The sequence below is a fragment of the Bubalus kerabau genome, chromosome 21, assembly GCF_029407905.1.
Source record: "Bubalus kerabau isolate K-KA32 ecotype Philippines breed swamp buffalo chromosome 21, PCC_UOA_SB_1v2, whole genome shotgun sequence".
NCBI lineage: Eukaryota > Metazoa > Chordata > Mammalia > Artiodactyla > Bovidae > Bubalus > Bubalus kerabau.
Genome location: NC_073644.1, coordinates 61454650 through 61469421, shown reverse-complemented (window position 1 = coordinate 61469421; position 14772 = coordinate 61454650).

Genomic DNA, 14772 nt, shown 5'->3' with positions numbered 1-14772 from the left:
CCGGGTCAGGAAGATCCCCTGGAGGTACCCACTAGGGTGTCCTTGCCTGGAGAATCGCATGGACAGAGGAGCCTGGCGGGTTACAGACCGTGAGGCCGTAAAGAGGCGGGCAGCGCTGAAGCAAATTTTGCACTCATCCCAGCCCAGTCATCACCACTATCAGTTCCTGGACATTTTCATCACCCCCAAAAGAAGCTCTGTCCCCACGAAACAGTCACGCCCTACTCACCCTCTCCCCTCCCTCTGGCAACCACCCATCTGCCTTCTGTCTCTGTGGATCTGCCGACTTTGGAAATTTCAACTCAATGGAATCACGCAGTGCTGACCTACAATGTCTGACTTGTTTCCCTTAGCAGGCTTCCACGGTGCTTTCATGCTATAGCACATATCAGCGCTTTGCTCCTTTTATGGCTGGCTAATAGTCCATTGTATGGATAGACCAAGTTCTGTTTATCCGTCATCGGTTAACGGACACTTGGGTCGTATCCCTTTTTGGCTCCTGTGACTAGCGCTGTGATGAAGATTCACGTACAACTTTTCTTCAGATTCCCATTCTCAGCTCTTTGGGGTATTTGCCCAGGAGTGGAATTCCTGAGTCATACAGTAACTTATGTTTAAGTTATCGAGGAATAGTCAAAATGTCTTCCAATGTGGGTGCACCATTTTGCATTCCCACCAGCAATGTCTAAGGGTTCCAATTTCTCCACATTCTCACCGACACTTTCTTTTTTTAAAGAAAATTATAACCGTCTCAGTAGGCTTTCCTTTAGAGTCTTTAAAAAACACAAATATGATTGTAGCAGTGCTTCTCAAAGTTTCACACACACATGCATCGCTTGGATCTTGATAAAATAAGACTCTGATTCCGTCAGTCCGCGGTGGGATCTGAGATCCCGTATTTCTAACAAACTCCCAGATAACTCTGGGCCTTCTGGTCGATGAGATTCATTTATGGGGAAAGATTACAGAGAAAGATACAGTAGACATCTGCTGGAAACTCCAGTCACCCATCTGCAATTATCCAGTTCAGTTCAGTTTCTTAGTTGTGTCCGACTCTTTGTGACCACATGGACTGCAGCACGCCAGGCCTCCCTGAGATTATTAACAGGATGAAATTCAAAGGACTCCCCATGTTCAGAAAGCCCCCACAGTCCCTCTAGCTCTCTCCCCACCACCCTCTAACTTCTGACCATGCCCCAGTCATTCTGGGCTTCCTTTCTCGCCCCAGGGACTTTACGCTTTCTGTTCCCTGGGACATCCCGCCCCTCCCTGATCCTCACTGGGTTGCCTCTCTGTCCCTCGGAGCTCGGATCAGAGGTTTCTCCCATAGAGAGGCCCTCAAAGTGCCGCTCCCTAACACATCGGGTCGCCTGGCCCACCCAGCCACGCCAGTCACACTCTCAAACTCACTTCTGTTTGCTTTGTTGTGTTTGTTTTGCAGTATTTATCAGCATCATGATTTGAAATCTTCTTTTTTAAAAAAACTGTTGATCGGTTTACTGTCTCTCTCCCTGGACTAGTGTGCAAAACTCTGAAAGGTCAAGGTCTCCTCCGTCGGCTTCACTGCTGTCTCCCTAATGCTTAGAGCTGTGCTCACACATACAGCTGCAGAGTAAATGTTTACTACGTGAATGAATGGCTTGGTTACCGTCTTAGGCCTTTCTTGCACAGCTCTCTGTTTTTAAGATGTGACTATGCACATTGGCATCCCTAGTGGCTCAGCCTGCCTAAAGCATCTGCCTGCAATGCGGGAGACCTGGGTTTGATCCCTGGGTCAGGAAGATCCCTTGGAGAAGGCAATGGCAACCCACTCCAGTACTCTTGGCTGGAAAATCCCGGGGATGGAGGAGCCTGATAGGCTACAGTCCATGGGGTCGCAAAGAGTCAGACATGACTGAGCGACTTCTCTTTCTTTCTTTTCTTATGCATATTGGAAATTTAACCAAGAGCAGGTAATACAAATTATTACAGTAATTACAGGCATAGAGCATCTTGCTACATACTTGCATATTATTTAAACAGACAAATAGCTTCAATTTTTCTCTAGAGCAGCCCCTAGGAATCCGAGGTGGATTGATTCCAGGATGCCCACAGATACCAAAATCCAAGGATGCCCAAGTCATTTGTATCAAATGGCATGCACACCCTCCTATATACTTTAAATTATCTCTGGATTACTTATAATACCTAATACAATGCAAATGCTATGTAAATAGTTGCCAGCAAGCAGCAAATCATATTTTGCTCTCTTGGAATGTTCTGGAATTTTTTTCCCCAAACATTTTTGATCTGCAGTTGGTTGAATCGGAGGATGCGGAACCCCTGGATGCAGAATGCCCACTGTACCTCCCAACTGGCCTGTTCATTGTCTCTGCTCTCAAGTCTGCTTCCCTTCCCATCCCAGTACTTTTGTATCTGTTCATATAAATACTCAGAGAAAGGAAAACAAGCGCCCCCTTACCTCTGCCCGTTCCACTTCCCTTTATAAACACACACGGCTGTGTGAACATCTCCGCTGAGTCATCTCTTTCCAGTCTGAGCTTCCGGTGCCGCTCGAATAAAGGGGCACATTTTCTGCACTCGAGTGCCTTCACTGTATAATGAAGTGTTTTCAATTTCCCTCGGTGGAGCTGACATCTTGTTTTCTCTTCATGCCTTTGGGCCTGAAGACTCCAAATTTCTTTGGTACTTCTTTGGGGCCCTGCTTGTCTCTTAGCGATCTTACTTGAGTCTCACCTCCCCCAGAGCATTCTGAGTTTTGTTCTCAGGTAGTTTTCCTTTTTTGAGGTGGGGGGACACATCACATGGCTTGCAGGATCTCAGTCCCCCTACCAGGATTGAACCCGGGCCCCAGCACTGAAAACACCAAGTCCTAACCTTTGGGCTGCCGGGAAATTCCCATAGATTTCCTTTTTTTAAGTTTTTATTTTATATTGGAGTACAGCCGATTAACCAGTCTGTTGTTCCATGTCCAGTTCTAACTGTTACGCTTCCTGACCTGCGTATAGGTTTCTCAAGAGGCAGGTCAGGTGGTCTGGTATTCCCATCTCTTTCAGAATTTTCCCCAGTTAGTTGTGATCCACACAGTCAAAGGCTTTGGCATAGACAATAAAGCAGAAATAGATGTTTTTCTGGAACTCTCTTGCTTTTTCCATGATCCAGCGGATGTTGGCAATTTGATCTCTGGTTCCTCTGCCTTTTTTAAAACCAGCTTGAACATCTGGAAGTTCACAGTTCACGTCCTGCTGAAGCCTGACTTGGAGAATTTTGAGCATTCCTTTACTAGTGTGTGAGATGAGTGCAATTGTGCAGTAGTTCGAGCATTCTTTGGCATTGCCTTTCTTTGGGATTGGAATGAAAACTGACCTTTTCCAGTCCTGTGGCCACTGCTAAGTTTTCCACATTTGCTGGCATATTGAGTGCAACACTTTCACAGCATCATCTTTCAGGATATGAAATAGCTCAACTGGAATTCCATCACTCCACTAGCTTTGTTCGTAGTGATGCTTTCTAAGACCCACTTGACTTCACATTCCAGGATGTCTGGCTCTAGGTAAGTGATCACACCATCGTGATCATCTTGGTCATGAACTCTGTTTTGTACAATTCTTCTGTGTATTCTTGCCACCTCTTCTTAATATCTTCTGCTTCTGTTAGGTCCATATCATTTCTGTCCTTTATCGAGCCCATCTTTGCATGAAATGTCCCCTTGGTATCCCTAATTTTCTTGAAGAGATCTCTAGTCTTTCCCATTCTGTTGTTTTCCTCTATTTCTTTGCACTGATCGCTGAGGAAGGCTTTCTTATCTCTCCATGCTATTCTTTGGAACTCTGCATTCAGATGCTTATATCTTTCCTTTTCTCCTTTCCTTTTCGCTTCTCTTCTTGGAACAATAGACTGGTTCCAAATAGGAAAAGGAGTACATCAAGGCTGTATATTGTCACCCTGCTTATTTAACTTATATGCAGATACATCATGAGAAACACTGGGCTGGAAGAAGCACAAGCTGGAATCAAGATTGCCGGGAGAAATATCAATCACCTCAGATATGCAGATGACACCACCCCTATGGCAGAAAGTGAAGAGGAACTGAAAAGCCTCTTGATGAAAGTGAAAGTGGAGAGTGAAAAAGTTGGCTTAAAGCTCAACATTCAGAAAACAAAGATATGGCATCTGGTCCCATCACTTCATGGGAAATAAATGGGGAAACAGTGGAAACAGTGTCAGACTTTATTTTGGGGGGCTCCAAAATCACTGCAGATGGTGATTGCAGCCATGAAATTAAAAGACGCTTACTCCTTGGAAGGAAAGTTATGACCAACCTAGACAGCATATTCAAAAGCAGAGACTACTTTGCCAACAAAGGTCCGTCTAGTCAAGGCTATGGTTTTTCCAGTGGTCATGTATGGATGTGAGAGTTGGACTTTGAAGAAAGCTGAGTGCCAAAGAATTGATGCTTTTGAACTGTGGTGTTGGAAAAGACTCTTGAGAGTCCCTTGGACTGCAAGGAGATCCAACCAGTCCATCCTAAAGGAGATCAGTCCTGGATGTTCATTGGAAGGACTGATGTTGAAGCTGAAACTCCAATACTTTGGCCGCCTCATGTGAAGAGTTGACTCATTGGAAAAGACCCTGATGCTGGGAGGGATTAGAGGCAGGAGGAGAAGGGGACGACAGAGGATGAGCTGGCTGGATGGCATCACCGACTGGATGGACATGAGTTTGAGTGAACTCTGGGAGTTGGTGATGGACAGGAAGGCCTGGTGTGCTACGATTCATGGGGTCGCAAAGAGTCAGACACGACTGAGCAACTGAACTGAACTGAACAGCTGATTAACAGTGTTGTGATAGCTTCAGGCAGGTCCACAAAATGGACCCAGCCACACACGTGAAAATTTTCATGGGTTTCCTTTTGTCTTTCTCATTTTTTTGTCAAAGTTGGTCCTTCATTCTTTCATTATTAAAACAATTTCCTAAATAAACCATCCAATCTTCATAAATCATCAGCTTTTACATCTGTTTCAAGGAATCCTAGGGCTTCCCAGGTGGCGCTAGTGGTAAAGAATCCATCTGCCTAGGCAGGAGACGTAAGAGACGCGAGTTCGATCCCTGGGTCAGGAAAATTCCCTGGAGAAGGGCATGGCAACCCACTCCAGTATTCTCGCCTGGGAAATCCCATGGACAGTGGAGCCTGGGGGTCCACAGTCCCTGGGGTCGCCAAGGAGTTGGATGTGACTGAAGTGACTTAGCACATGGAATCCTAAGACTAGCTCCCAATGATTAGGAAATCTGTCCTTCTTTAATTTAGTGTCACATTTAAAGTGAATTCTCACCCTCCATTTCCTGTCACCTACACCTGATCAGTTCGGGTTCACTTTCTTCTCTTACACACTCAAATCTGCCCTGATGGAAGAATTAGCTCTAAAGGATGTAGCTCTCATCAGATCCCAAAAACATATCCTGAGGGTCTTATTTTCCCAGTAAGGAAGTTGGAGTAAATCTTCGCCAAAATCTCTTTCTTGCTCCTTATCCTCTTCTGCCTTAGCCCAGAAGGTCCCTGCTTTCTGCTTCTCGTCTCTTTCTTCACTTGGTGAGTATGAATGCAAAGCTTGCCCTGCCAACGTGTCCCCAAATCCTCTCGTCTGGGTGCTGTCACCGGCCACACCGTTGGCCTCGGCGATGAATCACCTTCCTCGTTTCTAGCTCTCCTTCTTGTGACTGAACATCCAAGGCTGCGGCACCAGATGTGTGTCCAGCTGTGCTGACGTCTCTTTCAGAGTTTGGGACCCATTTCTGCTCGCTTACCTGCCTCCTTCACTCGTCTGTGAGCGCCTGCTGCCAGAAACCACATTTTACTCATCTCTGTATCACCAGCCTCTAGCACAGTGCCCACCTCACACTAGAGTCTCAATAAAGGTTTTTAGAATATTGAAAATATTCACTGGGTGGCCAAAACATTCATTCGGGTTTTTCCACCACACGTTACGGGAAAACCTCGAACGAACGTTTTGGCCAACCCAATACCATGACTTACAAACCAAGAGACGCAGGGCAGGTGAGACAGTTCACAAGGCCTGAAAGAGAGGACAGAGTTGAGCGTGAAGTACGGCTCAGTGAGCTCTCAGAACAGGGGAGTAAATAAGGGCTCACGAGTTGTAGAAAGTTTCATAGAGAGTGTAAGGCCTAAACTTGGCCAGTGGGGGGAAAAAGAGAGAGAGAGAGAGAGAGAGCGCCCTTGAGGCAGCAGCGAAGGTGCTTGCATTTTCCACCGTGCCCTCCGAGCTTTCCGAGTGGGGCAGCCTTTGTGTGTCTTTCTCATCGTACCCCAGCCTCTCTCATTAGGTCGGCTGCATGTTCTGCGTCCACCTTTCCCAACCTGGCCTGAAAATCCTCTTAGGGTGCTTATCTGCACAGCCTCATCTTATTTTTTTAGCCCAGTGTGAGATATCAAAGGCCGATGCACAATGCCATTTTTGTCTCTTCTCCCAAAGGTCTCTGGGGCCACTCTTCCAGCCTGGTCTGGTTACTGAGGCTGCCCCTCTGGAAAAACAAGGCTGTGGGGTAATTAGGTCATAGAGAGGACTGAAACCAGAGGGTCCCGCTGGAGGCAAGGCTAAAATTCATAAACAAAGATGGGCACAGCTCGAATTCAAGACAAGCTAATTTTGGGTCCGTGGGCGTGCTCCAGTAGGATGGGGACAGTTGCAGCCTTTCTTGAACGCTTTGCCGGGGCCGCCTTTGAAGCGTTTATTTTCCATCACTGAATCATTCAGTAGCAATATAATTGTTATTTTCATTTCCCTGGTTCGAGCGACGGGTCTAAGAGCCAGTCACCATTCCCAGTTCATTAACCGACTGGCCTTCGAATTAACAGCCTCTCCATTGGGGGTTGCCTTGGAGACAAAGCTTCCTGTGGGTAATCCAAGATTATCTAGCTCTTTATCCTGCATGTGACCCTTAATTACTTGCTAAATTAGAATGGTTTTCTGAAAATCACAAGCGGAGGTTAATACGTTCTTCCAGAGCTGGTCAAGCTAAGATGACACTGAATTCACAGGGAATTCAAGTGACATGATCCCTGAAGGCGTCTCTTTGAGGAAGAAGATGAACTCTCCCCCGGGGAGGCGCTGCCCCCCATAAAGCCCTGTCACTCACTGCTGCCCTGCCTGCTTTTAGAGCTGGGGTTTAATCTCCTTGGGACAATTCACTATGTCAATATTGAGCAGATTCATTCTGGTCCTGGAGCCTGAACCCATTTGTCTTTCATAATCAACTGCTTTCAATTTAAGTTCATATTTTTTTTAATCATAATTGCAGATTTTTGCTCTATGTATTTACACAAGGTCAAGGCTTCATGGACCAATTACGGACAAACAAGGGGATGGAAGAAATTATTTTTTTAAAAAGAGGAAGTAAACATTTTAGGGCGGGAAAATTGGGGCACTAGAGTATCTTCCCTAACATTAGACAGGCCTCAAAGGGAGATTAGGGGGAAGGAGGAACTCTTAGGATGTACCTAATGAGATGCCCCTTCACACGGCTTTTCCCCAAGTAAAATATGAGCAAATGCAGGTATTAAATAAGATTTGTCATGAACGCATACATTTAGCATTGCTAGGTTTTTATTCATTCAGGCTGTAATGAAATTTTTTTCAGGTCTGAAACATTTATTTTTTGTTTTTTCATTAAACAAATATTTTCATGCCATTACATGATTAAAATATTCTTTTGTCTTTACTTCTCATTGTCTCTGGCAAGTTAAGGATATCCATATTTTTGGCAGTCCATCCATCAAGACACTGGACCTATGTGTTGTACAAATTAGATACATTATGAGATATAAATATACTTCCAGTAAACTGAGTTAATAAAATGAAAAAGGGAAGTTGGTTAATATTATTGAGTGTTGTTCCAGAAGATTAAAAAACTGTTTTAAAACCTTAAATAGTATTAGTAATCCTCAACATTAAAGTATCAAACTCAAAATACTATAGTCTGGAACCTCACAGGCATCCATCCAAAAAGTGTTTAGGAAATTCAACTGAATTGAATTAGAAATAAACCTCATTGATGATTTGGCACCCCGAGTAATTCATTCAGATTCCTGAAGGAGTTGTCTGCAAACTGCTAAAATCCTAGTCAATCAGAATGCTTGACTGATTACAGATAAAGCTTTGTGTGGCCATGGTTATATTCTTCAGCTGTGTACCACCTTTAAACACATTTAAGCATCTCTTGTGCATAAGACATCACCCTCATTTTGTTCAACTGTAGTAGTCAGAATAAGAATTATTATAAAGGTCATATGAAAATCACTTTATTACATCTGCCTATAGCTTAATCATGGTAAGTCCGAAAAACCAGGAAATTGACTTTGACTATGGTACCCTTCAGTTAGCCGTCAAAATGATTTGCTTTTAGAGAGGTCTGGTGAAGCTTGGAGCAGTAACCCATGGATACTGAGGGTTTTGGTTTTTTTTTCCCTGACAGTGTTTTTAAGTAGTTTTGCTTAAGACTCGTGGTTGCCAAGGGGGAAGAGGGTGGACTATGGATGAATTGGGAGTTTGGGATTAGCAGATGCAAACTAATATATAGAGAATGGATAAACAAAGTCTTTCTGTAGAGCACAGAGAACTATATTCAATATCCCGTTATAAGATTCTTGTTGATATCTGATAGAAAACCACAAAATTCTATGAAGCAATTATGAAGCAATTATCCTTCAATTAAAAAATTAAAAATAAAATAAGATAAAATATCCTGTGATAGACCATAATGGAAAAGAACTTTAAAAGGAACATACATATATATGTGTATGTGTGTATATATATATATATATAACTGAATTGGTGGCGTAGTGGTAAGGAATCCACCTGCCAATGCAGGAGACCAGGGTTCGATCCCTGGGTCAGGAAGATCCCCTGGGGGAGGAAATGGCAACCCACTCCAGTCTTCTTGCCTGGAGGATTTCATGGACAGGGGAGCCTGGTGGATTTCAATCCATGGGGTCGCAAAGAGTCAGACACGACCGAGCGCGCACGCACATAAGCACATAACTGAATCACTTTGCTGCACAGCAGAAATTAACACACTATTGTAAATCAATTATACTTCAAAATAATCATTTTTTAAAAGTAAGTCTTGTTCAACATTCCTTGAGGTCTGTTCCAGATGATAGAAAGCCTGCAGTATATTACTGCTGCTGCTGCTGCTAAGTCGCTTCAGTCATGTCTGACTCTGTGCGATCCCATATACGGCAGCCCACCAGGCTCCCCTATCCCTGGGATTCTCCAGGCAAGAACACTGGAGTGGGTTGCCATTTCCTTCTCCAATGCGTGAAAGTGAAAAATGACAGTGAAGTCACTCAGTCATGTCCGACTCTTAGCGACCCCATGGACTGTAGCCCGCCAGGGTCCTCCATCCATGGGATTTTCCAGGCCAGAGTACTGGAGTGGGGTGCCATTGCCTTCTCCAGCAGTATATTACTAAGTGCTGTGCAAAAAGGATTCTGTAATCAAATCACCTTTGGCAATGTTTATTTAAATCAAAATTAATTGGGCTTCACCAGTAGAGAGCTGTTAGCACTTTAAAAAATTCAAGTCTCCTAAACGTATTTGCTTATATTGAATAGAATTCTTATTCTTATCATACCTAACAGCATCTCCTGACACTAGTGATATTTAAGCACACTTTGGGAAAACACCTTTTTATTTTTTTTACACACTTTGGGTAACAGGTGCAGATACAACCAATTAAAAAAAAACAAACAGGGGATTAAGCATTCCATTATCACATCCTCACCTATAAAAAGGTACCCCCATTAAAAGTATCCTGAGAAGAATTTAAACAAATCGCTTTGTAGCCCTGCTCTAGCAGTTATCCACTATCTGTTGGGAGAAAAGAATGATTCCATAAACCAAGAGGAGAGGGGACCCAGAAAGGAGAGTAACTGTTCTACATAAAGACTTGATCCAGCTCCATGATGACCTTCCTTAGAAACCTAACATCTCGTATCACTGTTGATCAAAACCTGATTATTTCAACTACAGTCTAATCTTGAACTGAAAACTCTTTGTTCTTATATTTTCATGTCCTCCTAACTTAGATCACTCTTACACTCTGCCTCTTTAATAATCAATAAAATCTATAAGACAGTATCATGTTCTTGCTTAAACATGTGTAGGAGACACTGTTGGCTGCTTTCTGATCTTTCATGTCAACCTTCTTCCTTCTGAACTGAGCACCACCACCCCACCCCACCCCCGCACTTTGGCTAGATATTCACACACACACACAGCTCACGTGACTGGGAGGCCGGCCCCATCTTTATCTCCTGGGACAGATCATGATTTGTCTAAGCCAGTGGTTCTCAGTGTATAGACAAACAGCATTAGCATCACCTAGACCTTGTTAGCAATGCAAATTCTTGCATTCTAACCTCAACCTACTACATTAACTAGAAATGTTGGGGTGAGGCTCCCCAGGTGATTCTGAACCCCACTGAAGTTTGAGAACCACTGTTCTTAACCAGTGGGGCTTCCAAGGTGGTGCTAGTGGTAAAGAACCTGCCAGCCAACACAGGAGACATAAGAGATGAGGGTTTGATTCCTGGGTCAGGAAGATCCCCTGGAGGAGGGCATGGCAACCCACTCCAGTATTCTTGCCTGGAGAATTCCACAGGAGCCTGGCGGGCTACAGACCATGGGGTCGCAAAGAGCTGGACATGACTGAAGCAACTCAGCACACAGCACGGTCTTAACCAAACCTGGTGATCCCATGTTCTTTACCATAACCGAGTCAGTGCATGGTTTTCCCTGGCTACCGTTAATGTTCCAAAGATGGACATGTAACCTGACCTCCTCAAATGAAGGGCAGAAGTTTTATTCCGAGGTTGGAAGAGAGATTTTCTACCTTTCATGGAACATTAGGAAAGTACCGCCATCTTAGAACTTCAAGAGAAGCCTGAGGACAGGAAAGTCAACCTGAGGTAGAACCACAGACGTTTGCAATGCAGAGCAGAGTCTGCCTGCACCTTCCTGCACCCGGCCCTACTTCCTACCTCTAACTACAGCTCTGCCCAGTGACAGGCTTCCCTACTGTTTCAGCCACTTCATACTGAATTTTTTTTGTTTTTGCAGCTGGAAGCATCCCATTTATTAAAATGTTATAATAATTTTTTAAGGATTAATCTGAAATATCCCAGGAAGTTGTATTACTGCTACTTTGCCTCTAGTTTAGTGGAGCACTCAATTATGTTTGATGAATGAATATGAATTAATGCAAGCATGCAGGAATGAATGGCCACAAGCAGACAATAGCATGATTACTCTTATCAAATACAATTGATTCAAAGTCATTATGAGGTTCCACCAATAGTCAATCCACTAATGCAAGCAAAGAACTCACAAGTAACCATAGTCTTAACACCATTTTTGCTGCAACCAAGTGAAATCCTTTCCAGCTAGCTTAAGCAAGAATGACGATTATCAAATGGAATTCTAAAGTGACTGAAGCGTCTCATAGACCACAGTTTGTACCCCTGGCTCTTTGCTAACAAGAACAGTGCCTTTGGGGATTTCCCTGACTGTCCAGTGGTTAAGACACTGCCCCTCTGATGCAGGGGGCACGAGTTTGATTCCCTGGTCAGGGAACTAAGATCCCACATGCCACGTGGCTCAGCCAAAAAATTAAAAAAAAAAAAAAAACAAAAACAAAGAATATGTGCCTTTTGTGAGAGGAATGTTTGAGAGTTCCCATTTCTCTATATACTAGCCAATATTTTATATTATCATACCTGTAAATTTTTACTAGTCTGATGACTAGGAAATGATATCCCATTGTTTTAATTTCAACTCTTCTGACTTAATTCACATGAGTTGGGAATAACATCTTAACATTTATTTCTTGGCATTTCAGATTTCCTCTTGAGGAAATGGTCTATTGTAATCTTTGTTTTTTTTTAATTGGGTTGTATGCTTTTTTATTCATTTCAAGGAGCTCTTTTTCCTTTCTGGATATTGATCCTTTGCCAGATTTATGCATAGAAATTATATTCTTCCTGTTTGTGATATTTTCTCCCACTTTGTTTAGCGTATCTTTTGTTGAATAAAGGTTTTTTTGTGTGAATTTTCAGTAGGTGAGTTTATCAGTCTTTCTTCTTTATGAGTCAAGCTTTTCTATTTGTTTGAAAGAAGCAATTTCGTACACTGAAGTCATAAGTGTATTCACTTATATTTTCTTATAAAAGATTTTACTTTTTCACATATAGATTTTTTTTAAGATTTCTTTATTTTTGACCGTGCTGGGTCTTTGCTGCTACAGGCTTTCTCTGGCTGTGGCGAGCCGGGGCTGCTCTCCAGGTGTGGTCCGAGGGCTTCTCATCGTGGAGGCTTCTCTTGTTGCAGAGCACTGCCTCCGGGCACATGGCTCAGTCGTGGTGGCTCTCGGGCTCTGGAGCTCTAGCTCAGTACTTGTGGTACATGAGTTTACGGCCCCAAGGTATGTGGGATCTTCCTGGACCAGGGATCGAACCTGTGTCCCCTGGATTAGCAGCCAGATTCTTAACCACTGGACCACCGGGGAAGCCCTCACATGTAGATTTTTAATTCACCTGCAATTTGATTTTGTATAAAGTATGGAGTTTGAAATAATACGGTTTTACTATATGCTTGCTGTTTTGGAGAGGGGAGAGGGAAAGCTCCCCATTCTGACCTCAACTGCTTAAAGCAGTTTTTGGCCTGGTGGGAGATTTGCGTTACTGGAGATTTATTGTTGAGAAAGTATTCTCTTTCCAGCGTCATCTTGCCATAAGTGCCACACATTTAAAGAATTACAGAAAGAATCCATTATTTATTGAGCTAGTCAGTAGCTGACAAATTTTTATTAATGCCTCACATGTCACTGAGATTTCCTTCAGTTTCCAAGTTGAATACACTCCAGCATTCCAAATGGCTGCAAAAGACTTTATCTCTAGGGCATGGAGAAAAAGAACTAACAGCTCTGGTTCAATTCTTCTTTAATACATAGTGGAGGGGTGCGATTACTCCCTATCTATGTGCAAGTCCCCTTTCTTTACATGAACTTTGACTCCCAGTTTGAATGTTTTGCTTAACCCCTCTTTGATTGGCCTTTGTCATTTTGCACTGGGAAATCAATATCTACAAATATTTATTTTGTGGTAAAATATGGTGCAGAATAAAGAGACTCACAGACTTGGAAAATGAACTCACGATTGCCGGGAGGGGTGGGGGGAGGGATAGTTAATGACTTTGGGAAGGTCATGTACACACTGCTATATTTAAAATGCATAACCAACAAAAACCTATGGTATAGCAAAAAGAAATTTAACTTTACTTAAGTATAATTTAACTACAATAAATAAATTTTGAAAAAAAGTGGTGCAGGATGTCACAGTTCAGATGAGAACATTTTCCTCCCCTCCCGATTTCTTTCTTCTTTTGCTTTCTGTTCTCCCGCCTATTTTTTCTTCCCCTTCCCCCCACCGCCCTTAATGGTACCTGGAATTTGTCAAGGAATGAAAGGTAATGTTTTGTCTCAGCAGAAGTATAAAGGGTCATATAAGAAGAAAAGTTTAAAAAAAAAGAAGTGTTAAACAGTTTGGGTTTATGGTATACAACATATCTTCTTTCAGGTGCCTGGCCTAATTTTACGCTTACCAACATGTTATGTACATTTTACCAAAATCTCACATTTGGGTAAAATTCCAGATTTAAAAATATATTTTAGAAGTCGGAAAGGGGTCAATTAGTTTATTTAAACATCACAGGACCAAGAAAAGTATCCTCACATACACTGACTGCTTAAGACAAATAATATTTGATAGGTTATGGAAACCTGAACCAAACTTGACATAGTAATACACAGACAACTGATGCCAACACATCCTGTGCCAAACACAGCGTCGTTCTCCCTTAATTGTCCTAACCTAAGCTGCATCCGAACAGTTCTTACCCATATTTTATTCATTAGCCTGAAGGTAACCATGCTGCTGCTGCTGCTGCTCAGTCGCTTCAGTCGTGTCCGACTCTGTGCGATCCCATAGAGGGCAGCCCACCAGGCTCCCCCATCCCTGGGATTCTCCAGGCGAGAACACTGGAGTGGGTTGCCATTTCCTTCTCCAATGCATGAAAGTGAAAACTGAAAGTGAAGTCGCTCAGTCGAGTCCAACTCTTCGCGACCCCATGGACTGCAGCCTACCAGGCTCCTTCGTCCATAGGATTTTCTTGCAACGTACCTAAAAGACGTCAGGCAGTTTATGCTATTGATACTATGAAGTCACCAGTTCTTCAGCATTCACTGTTCAAATCTGACTGCACTTGGGTGCATTTTCTTAAGAAAATAAGAGCTGGGAAGAAGAGATGCACTGTGTGTCCTGATGAATGCAACCGTGAGGAGACTGATTTGATGGGACTGAGTTAGGCTTCTCTTCGCTGTTAGTGGAGGAGGGAAAAGATATTACCAGAATAGCTCTTGTTTACTGAGAGCTTACGGGTTCCAGGTACTAAATTCATTCTAAAATGTAAAATCTAAAATGGCAGAGGTACTATTACTAATCTCCCTATCTAGATGAGGAATCCAAGCTTCAGAGAGGCTAACCATCTTGCCCAAGACCATGCACTGGGAAGGCCAGCAGTCACCCCTAGCTGGTTGACTCCAAAGCCTTTGTCATCACTGATTTATAATTGATGAAAATTTGGAGAAGAGCTTTTAAGATGTCCAATATGTTATTTCAGGGAAGGTAGTTATTGAAGT